Raw genomic sequence first — 10,153 nt, forward strand, 5'->3', positions numbered from 1 at the left:
GGGATACGGAGCTTGACTTGAAATGAAAAGAAAGAACTGGCACTGCCCCCCCAACAAGGCAGATAGGGCACTTTTTGCCTTCCTTAAGTCCAGGATACGAAAACAATTCCTCCCCACTAAAAAGAGCGATTGAGAGTGGATTGACGGTTCGATAGTGTCGAGAAGGTATTAGCCACCGGTGACCGTACTTTCGTAAAAGCACCATTGGGCGGTGGTTCCTCTCTTTCCTCTTTAACCTCGAACAAAAAATCGATCTCGCCATCAGCTCGACTAAGAGTTCCGAATCGAAAAAGTAAACTGAACTTGACTTAAGACGAAGGAACCGAGTGCCGAAAAAAACCGTTTTCTTAAGGCTTCAAACTACTAGTCATGTTGACGACTATGAAAGAAAAGTAAGGAAGTCCTTTTCTTGACTTGGCCTGCGTGCATTATACCTAGCCCCTTTTTAAAGAACTTGATTTCAATCTCAACAAAGAAATGAAAGCATAACTCTTTGCTTGTTGCCCTCTTACTCTTTTAGCCTGCCTTGTGGAGGTCTCTCGTGTGTCTACGGCAGATCCGATCAGTCTCGTGATGAAGAGAAGTCTTTTCCCATCTTCAACTAAGAAAGGTCTCGTCACGACAACTTCATTTGTCCGGTAAACTACTCGGGGCTCCCCATGGTTTAGTCAAAGGGAGGGGAGATTTTCTCTTCATCCGGGGGTTCATTTCATTCATTATGAACTAAAAAGTGTAAGGCTGATTAGTGAGGTATGAAAAACTTCATAGAATTCATGATCCGCCATCCCATTTGTGCTTTCAGAAAGTAGGCGACGCGAATCTATGGTTTCTTTCAATCGGATACCCATTGCTTGGATGCGTTTGAAAGCCTCGAGATGACTTGCAGAAAAAATGCTTTCTAGGTTTGTCTTGTGTCTCCGTAACAAATGGTCCATTTATTGATGGGCGAACGACGGGGATTGAACCCGCGCGTGGTGGATTCACAATCCACTGCCTTGATCCACTTGGCTACATCCGCCCTTACCCCCGCACAGGTTTCAGTCTCTATCTACGATCAGATCCTTTCTGAACCCCCCGCTATCAAAGAGAAGCTTTTTCCTATACTCTAGTTGCAAGTCTATTGTTGTGTTTTGGAATTAGGGGAAGCAAAGCTTCAACAAGTAGAAGCTTCCTGGCAAAGCTTCAAACAAAGAGGTTGGGCTGTTCACTTCATTGATTTGACTTCACTCTTTACTTAAGATTAAAGATAGGGGCCGGGCGGGCAGTGAAGGCTCGTTTAGTAGACAGCGAGCGAGCAGTAAGCACCTTCTTTCTCAAAGTCAACTTTCTCCCTTGTTGCTTTAGAAAGATTGCAGGGTCGCGTTAGCGACCTTCCTTCAGCTGGCTCCGCCCTATCAACTCTATTCATCTCTTTTTTCCAATGGATATTTAGGGATCTCTCTTCTTCATAGATCTTGAAACCAGATCAATATCCATTTCTCAATATATCTATCGATAGAAAGAGATAGATCTCTATCTGGATCTATCTCCATATCTAAATATGGAAGAACCAACACAACAAGGGCGTAACCAACGGAAGGTTCTCACCCTGTCCCCGACATTGTTCTCCGACGATGTCCCCTGGGCGAAAGGGGCCACCATTCTCTTTCTTCAATCGTTCTGATCAGGACAAGTGGGTTGGTTTGTTTCCTCCTCCTATATACGCAATTCTCTGTCTTCGTTCGTGATCATGTTGGGCGAAAGGTAGTTGTAGAGGAGCGGCTGTGAAAGGGCGATTCCCCCTTTCCATTGAAGTAGGGTTCCAAACCCACCATTCCGGTCTATTATTGATAGGGATTTTACTGATTCTGAAGGTAGCTTGCTTACCAAGCCACCCACTTGAGAAGCTAGTCGCCAGAAAGAAGCGACGAGGAAGCGAAGCTGTCTACGAAGCGGTAGCTTCCCCCCCTGTAGTCGTAGTACTAGGCTCGTCGCTACTTTGATTCAAAAGGTAACCGACGGTTCCCGACTTTATCCGGTTTCCGCAACCGTAATCATTTGTCACTCCGATTATTTCATCCAACAACCTTTTTTCTTATTTCAATTCAATAGCGGTACGCTCTAAAAAAAAAGTCAAGGATAAGCTTGAAGCGGTAGCTTCCCGCCTCCTTCATTCTGACTGCCTCCTTCGGTGATAAGTTCCCTTCCCTTTTCTAAAATGCCTGATTGGTCTACCTCAGCAAATGTACAAAGTGGAGCTACCCGCTGTTTGGCTGACCCTCTTCTTCCCATTCGGGTTGGGTTGACCCAGAAGTCAAGTAAGAAGGAAAGGAACCACAGGAGAGTCGTCTGCAGTTCAAACTTGGGCAAAGACGACTTACTTTGGAAGCGGAACACGAACCGATTTCCGCTATTCCGGGTTCTTATTGAGCGTCGCGAAATCAAGGTTTATGAGAAAGTCAGCGAAGTTTCTATTTCTACCTTTGCGTAGTCTCGGTCCACAGTGGAAGGCCCCGCACCTGAGCCTCGTTAGACTCAGCGGAAGTGGTTGGTGTAAGTGAAGAGAATAGAAGAGATGAAGTCTGTCCCTTAGCCTAGTCTATATCTACAGCTGACGCAACTCCGTACCGACGCCTCACAACTACTTAATTAATAAAATGAATTAACGGCTAAGCGATTTCATAACCTGAGCTTTCCTTAACCAGCTGACCTTACTTCGTAACCTTAACCTACTTTTTTTCTTACTTTAGGCATAGGCCTTCGCCACTTCAAAGGGGAAACATGTTCACCTATTTTCTTTTTTGAATTCGAAAGAACGGGGCTATTCTGTTCAGGGGGGATGAAAGACAAAGAAAGGGATCAGGGGCTTGATGATCGGAGAAAGAGAAGGGGCGTGGTTGGTGTGTCACTGGGGCGGTGGGAGAACCCGTAGGAAGGGGGGGACGACCCGCCGAATTCACATCAGAAATCGCCAACATGAACACAAACGAAATCTTGAATTGCGTATAGAAAGAAAACGAACCACTTCTATTCTCGGAGCTGAGGTATATGAAGAATGGCTTTCTTTTATGAAGAATGGCTTTCTTTTTGGTCCCTTTCGTCCAGTGGTTAGGACATCGTCTTTTCATGTCGAAGACACGGGTTCGATTCCCGTAAGGGATAGGTACTCATTCCCGGCCGCTTTCAGTTAGTGTTCATTGCTGAGTGATCGCTCGCTATCTGGCTGGAAAAGGTGGTCCGGAAGCAAAAAGACTTCTTTTTGCAATTTTAGAATTTTTTTTTTTTTAGGTTGGTCACGCCATAAGCCTCAACCATTACGTACAAAAAAAGCTTAAACCTTGAAGATGAGGTTATTTCATCCAGAAATAAAAGAATATATATCTTTTTGGCAATATGTATTCGAATTCTATAGGCGTTTTGGTCCAGTAAGTTCTCTTTATCAAACCAGTAAAAGAGTCCCTGTCAATCAACTGTCTGTCTTGATCACGAGATTTCTATTTTTATTGAGTTCAGTTGCTCAGTCACTTGACGCTATAAATTCTATTTCTGTTCTTGTCTTGTAAGGATTCAAAGTAGCGTGTGAGTCGGCGGCAATGGCTTTTGAGCCTGTGCACCTTCTCCTGAGGCGGGCAGGCAAGGAGATTACTTAGCGCATTGACTAATTCAATTTGGACGACTAGCCTAGTGTCACAATAAAAAGCAAATTTGCCTAAAAAAGTCGTCTAGGAATAGGAATCCTAGGATCAAACCTAAAATGCGGTTTGTCTCTCTCTCCACTACTTGATGTGGGATTATAAGAGTTTATCAGCATAATAAAAAGAATCCGCTATTGGGCCTAGCAGCAAGATAGGTTTTCTTTGCTCCGCTCCTGGGTCATACCCTAAAGAAAGGTGCCCCGACAATATCAAGATTGAGTACCAAAACTGGGCTGGGATGACCAATCGATAGATAGGTGGGAATATCTTTTCTATCTATGGTAGGGTAGCGCCCATTTGAGGATCGAGATGACGTGACAGACTATTGAAAACATCTTTCATAGGCATTGACTTGGAAGTGGGAATCAAAACCTTGTGGTACGGAGAGACCTCTGCTTTTCTCTAAGTAAGTAGTCACCTCGCTGGCGCCAATAAAGGCATCTCACCCTCTTTAGTCTAGTAGACTAAGTCCGGATGGATGTCTAAGTCAGTATGATTTCTTGCTTGACGAAGGCAGCTGAAAAGGATGAAAGATGGATTATCTATAGACTAAAGACGGATTTGCTATCTATGGTGAGTAGTTTCTTTCTTCTCGATACCTTTTATTGAATTGAACTACTAAATACCTGTAAGAGATCGTATAGTAGATATAATCAGGAAGGTTCTTTCTAATTGGTCAGGATTTGGTACACTTGTTGGTACCTACGAACCATGGCATCTATCGATTGGAGGACCAATGCTGGGATCAAACATAGGGCATTTTTGAATGAATTGATTTCTCCCTGGTCAACACTAAAAGTGTTAATATAAGCAATCTCGAGAACGAGAATCTCCTCTTGGTTCAATCATCACTTCCTATTGGAGCGGAGGGGCTAACGCTATATAGAATCCTTTTCCTTCTTGTCTACGATGTCTCCCTTCGAGGTTCGATAGTAGTTGCTGTCACACTTGAGATTCATTCAGATTATCATATAGTCAAGGTAAACTTCTTCCTGTCCAAACGGACACACCTAATTAATGGTCAGCCCAAGGAAGACCTCTATGTGTGGCAGAAAAGCTACCTCTCTGACTCGCCTCTTTCAGTTATTTACTTTGCTCCTCGATGAACTCTGGAACCCATATGTTCATCAAAATCAACTTATTCCTTCCATCATAGCTTCTTTTTTGGGCCCTCGTCTCGTATTGATTGATATCGCATGCTAGTCAGTGACCCTTTGTCATGATCGTGCGTTACGGCCCTTTACTGTTTTGTCATTTTGACATTGAGGGCTTGCTTTGATTTGAAGTAGTTTCCGGCGAGGTATTGAAAACCTTTCTATTTGAGGGACCGAGCCAATGAGAAGGCTTCCTTCTCGCCTTCTTTCTCTCATATTTCCCCCCGTCTTTTTGGTGGATCTTGCTAGTGAGACATATTGAATCGTATATGGACTAGTTGCACCCATCACCTGCCCGAATGCCTGTATCAACCGTTGTTTCGGTGTTTAGGAATGAATCGTACATCCTTTGATGAAGATTACACCTTTCGAGGAGAAGTAGGCAGAGCGAAGTCCATTCTTATGGGCCGGGCACAACAGCGAGCAAAACGGGATGCTTCACAGCAGGCAGCACAGAAAGAGGAGTAGATCCAATGGGAGCCTGCCAACGAAATAGGGCCGGGATCCGAGCATCTTCTTGAACCACCAATCATATTAGGATGGAATACGAGTCGTAGACCTTCAGGCACCACGAGAGCAGCCCTAGTAGGAGTTTCAAGTCTGAGGTCAACAGCTGGTGTAAATCGGCCTCTCACCTCTCCTTTTTAGGAGGTAAGCGAACAAAGACAAAAACATCATCACAATAAGAAGTTCAGTTTTCAAGAGCCGGAAACGGAAAATCCGGATCAACGCTTATATGATTTCCAGCTCAAATTCTCTCTACAGTCGATGTCTGAAAATCGCCTTTCAGTTGGAGTTGAAGTGAAATCTGAACCGGATTCCTCGTCTAGTTATTAGTTGTATGATGCTCAAACTAAAACAGAGAAAAGCCTTCAATCAAAGAGCGTCGCCCGCGTGCTGACTTCCTATTGATTCCAGGAGTTGATTCAAAGAATAAAATAGATTCAATAGATTAGATTAGAATAGAGAGGCTAGTGCCACTTCCATCGAAAAGTCGGATGTTTTCATCTAGTTGATTCTTCTTCTCTACCTGAGCACATTCACCCTAACTACAATCGACATTGATTCCGTCATATTATTGTGGCTTATTCGCCGGGTGGTATTATACCTATGCCAACCCAGTTTTGGCCCAGAGAGATTCCTGGTATCTCTCTATCCAATGGGAATGGTTAGGCAAATGTCAAAGGATTCGTTTCGTTCTTACTGGGACTTTATGCAGCGCATGGCTGAAGATCTCAGTCAACAGTATGATGACGACACGGTCATGTATCTTGAGTAATCTTTATTCATTCATTTGATGACTGCTTCAATAGAATACATACAATGGTTTATGCTAGCTAGCGTCGATTTCTCTATCACCGCGTAGGATCTGCTTGATCCACTGGCTTTCGTCTTTCGTCCTGATCGGAAAGACCAACTTAAAAATTCAATATGGTCGAATGTTCCGAGCTTATGACTGAATACGTCAGCAGAACGCTCCGCTTCCGTTAATGGAGTCCGGTCTTTCCTTTCATATTGATGCGGTGGAATGTCGCCTTTGGCGAAACCCTTGTCTATGCTATGGTTTGGCAAGGTATTTGTGGCCTAGCCCTACCCTACTCTATAAGGCACACGTTTTTCATAGGCGAGGCCGGCTATAGAAGGAAAGCTTCAATCCTTCCTCTTCACAACGGAGGAAATTGAATACTTGTTGCGCACCTGAGCGCCTTTGCTCGATCCGTATAATACGGCGTAACTATCAAAGAAGCCGGGGCCTGGGTCGGGCGCACTTGGCATGTTTAAACCAGCAGATCGGGCGCGTATGTCTTGATTTGAAAACGATTGGTAAGCTGGGCAGTTTTGAGCTGAGCTTCTATGGTTGTAATAACCTGCCGGTACGGATTCAAGAAAAAGGAAACTGCTATCATATAGATACTCTATATCTATATAACGACGATTATAAAAAGGTGCCTCCAGAGGCCGGGGGGGTTCCGCCGTATTAATATAGGAGTGGCCTCCTCCCGTATGAAGTAGTTCTGAGGAGCCGGATGATTCCGAGGAGTCAGCTTATTGACTATTGCTGGTTCAGGGATTGGTCGTGCGAAGGTGCTCAAGACGGAAGATCAATTCAGGGCGAGACAAAGACCCTTTCTGTCAAGGTTGAGAGTGGAAGGCCTTATGTCCGCCGCTAAGGAGGATGAGTGAGGATGCATGCGTAGCTCCCGCAGATATAGGCGAGGCCTTTCGCCTTTAGCTAATCTCGAATGTTGTTACCCAATTCACTATTCCCACGGTTGGGGCTTTACATCAAGTGGAAAACCGGGCGCTACTGATGCTGCTCGTTCCACCGTGCTCTTTTTTGAAAAAACTGTGAAGCACAACCCCATCTTTGTCTTTTGCTATAACAAGTGCTGCTTCTAGTTCGACTGGAGAAAATGTAACCGGTGCTGCTAGTGGTGGGGGAGCTGACTAAGCGATGAGTTCTGACTCTGCCGCAGCAGCGGGTGGTGGATCGACTGGGCTGAACCAACCGAAGAAAGCGGGTCAACTGAGGGGCTGGCACACCGAAGCTTGAATACCGAATGTGTGCGCCCGGCCACTTCGACTGAACGAGCCGGTCCCCTGACAACCCTAAAGAAAGCCGCCCTGTGCTTTTTATATGATAGACATGGGGGAGAAGTTCGGCATCTATCTATTCGCTAAAGCCTTTATTTCAGAATAGCGGGATTTGGATCACGACCCCTTTTTTCTAGGATCACTGAAGTGAGTCTTTTCCTTGAATCCAGCCAGGCATGCTGCTTTCAGTGGTTAGCTCTAGACCAGCCACCTGTCTTTCTTTCCCGAGTCACACTCTTGTATAAGACGACGACGCCCAGTCTTTTCCCAGGCCGAACCCTTTTCTTTTCCTAATCTTTTCCTAAAAGTTTCAATGGAACTCTTTCAGATGGGCTCTTTCTAACATAATCTTGGTTCCTCGAGGAAAGCAAGGTTCACAGATTGGAGGAAAGTCAAGAACTGGGAAAAACAGACAGGCATAAAGGGAAGTGTGACCAACCTGTGTTGAAACGAGAGGACTGACTCTAGCAGGTGAAAGCTCAGTTTGAAATCCAGCGTGTCTCACATCCTGGTCATGCATTGAGGATCCTAACCAATCTTAGATCCCACCTGGTCGCTGTTCTTCTGGTCATTTTCACCATAACTTCCACTTTTACCTTCCCCTCTCGAACCTGGTCCGGATTAGCCACCTCATATGCGCTTGCCATGAGGACTTCCTCCAACAAAGGCTACTCCCCACCTAGCCTGGCTCTGCTACCACTTGTCACGGCCTTAGCACTCTGCTTGCTAAGGAAAGCGATGCGTTGGCTCGCCCTAATTAATAAGGTTTGAGAGCGAGTGGTTAGCTGGCCCCTTTCAAGAGAGTCAGATTGCAAATAGCCAAGGCAGATAAGGAAGGATCAGGTACAATCAGATGATCATCCTCGTTTTGTCTTATCTGATAGGCTTGATCAAGCGAAGGTAATTGATTCTTTAGCCTTCCAAAGTCACTTTGACTGACGTCAACTCCAACCATCGTCAGAAGAGAGAGCCTCGTTCCGTCATCCCAGAGGAAATGAGAAAGTAGAAACCTAGGATAGAAAAAACAAGGGTACTTCGAAAGCTAGCTAATGACAGAGTACCTCCTCGTGAATTGGAAAGCGATTCCGTCCACATACTAGGCTTAGGCTAAAAACGGGCCCTTCAAGCAAAGTAGACTACTCCTTATCCAACTGCAACTCCAACGGGCTCATCAGGAGAAGAGATTTCAAAAGACGAAGGCAGAAAGCCTGGAAGGAAACAATAAAGACGCTACTGGAAATATCTTCGGGGAAGCTAGAACTCAAACTACAAGAAAGGAAACTGGCTTGCTTGCTCACATGCTATTAGCCCACCGACTTTATTGCTTTCCTAAAATCTCTTTTCAAAACAAACCCCCAATTTATTGACTGAAAACACTGAGCTGACTGATTCCCTTACGGTACCCGTTAAGTTGATTTTGATTATTATGAAAGGCTATTCAAATAACGAAGTGAAAGGTTACGAACTCACTCCTCTTTACAGATTGTTAAATAGAGTTATTACTAATTCTCTTGTTTCAAGAGATCAAGGTTCCAAAGTCACTCCTTATTCCGCTTAAAAGAATCAACCTTATTAGCGCCCGATCGGCCGGTCTTAACCTGATAGGAAGAGTGTCTGGATCTTAGAAGCCGGAAAACCTATTAGGTCAGTGGCTTTCTCTACCAGGCTTTTCTCTTTCTCTTCCTATTCTTGACTGGAAAGAAGGCCTTTTTCTACTCGTTTACTGAGCGAATCACTTGACTAAGGGTAACGGGCTCCACTAACTGACTTCACTTTTGAGCGTACCCCAAGGCTCTCCTCTCTCCCCCTTTTTTAGCCAAGACCATCAAGCCCATTTTTCACCTTGAATGGGTCAAAGCCAAAAATCTGATGAATAGCAGGATAGGAGATCAGAAAGATACGCGGACGACTTGACTATAGTATAGGTCGGATGTTTCCGTGAGCAGTAAGCAGCGGATCTCCCCTTTTTTTGTTTGGGAAAGCTGGTGGCCGCGTGTGAATTCTTTCAAGGCAAGGGGCGGCCTAATTCGACATTGTTGTTTACTCTGATCCGGTCGAGGTGGTTTTCGTTTACCAGCGCGTAGGTGATCTAAGTTCCTATGACCGAGTCTTTCTGGCCCCTGTGAACATCTTTTCTTAATGTATTAAAGAGGGCCTCTCTAACCGGTGAAAAGTGGTGGGTGTCCACTAACGGCCATTCCTGGATCGGCTCCGATAATGCAATTCCGGGAGGAGTCGGTAGTTGGGCACTGGATCCCTTCGGACCTGGAGAAGGTGTGACACTGGGTCGGGGTTTGGTGAACCAACTGGTCGCTACTCTAGTTGAAGTATCGGGCCCATTTTTCGTTGCCTAGGTTACACCTTCGGAATACCCCAGAAGGGAATTTGGCTCTATTCCCCTCAATCTTCACTTTACGCCACGCCGACTCCCCTTTCGTCATAAGGCGTGGAATTAGACCAAGGGGAATCTCCACTCCATAGGAACTAGTCCCTCAGATTTCGCACGTAGGAGATCGAGACACAGCCCCAGGGCTATGGGGAAAGATGTAGATCGATCGCCCTAGATAGACAACTACATAGAGGGTCTCTACAAGTCTATATATTCTTTGATTTCGTTCCCCCCGTAAGATCAATATCACAACCAATGAGGTCTGCAAGTCTAAGTAATATCCGATCCGATAGTTTACGAAATAGTTATCTATCTAACTATTTAACAACAACATTCTAAGA

At 45.1% G+C, this 10,153-nt stretch overlaps 1 non-coding gene across 1 annotated transcript; it reads left to right on the top strand.

Annotated features, from left to right (window-relative positions):
* The first annotated feature begins 3,069 nt into the window (after positions 1–3,069).
* Positions 3,070–3,141, top strand: TRNAE-UUC. Its single transcript has one exon. It is a non-coding gene; the product is annotated as a tRNA-Glu (tRNA).
* The last annotated feature ends 7,012 nt before the right edge of the window (positions 3,142–10,153 follow it).

This window comes from Rhodamnia argentea, unplaced genomic scaffold, assembly GCF_020921035.1.
Source record: "Rhodamnia argentea isolate NSW1041297 unplaced genomic scaffold, ASM2092103v1 Rarg_v2.20, whole genome shotgun sequence".
NCBI lineage: Eukaryota > Viridiplantae > Streptophyta > Magnoliopsida > Myrtales > Myrtaceae > Rhodamnia > Rhodamnia argentea.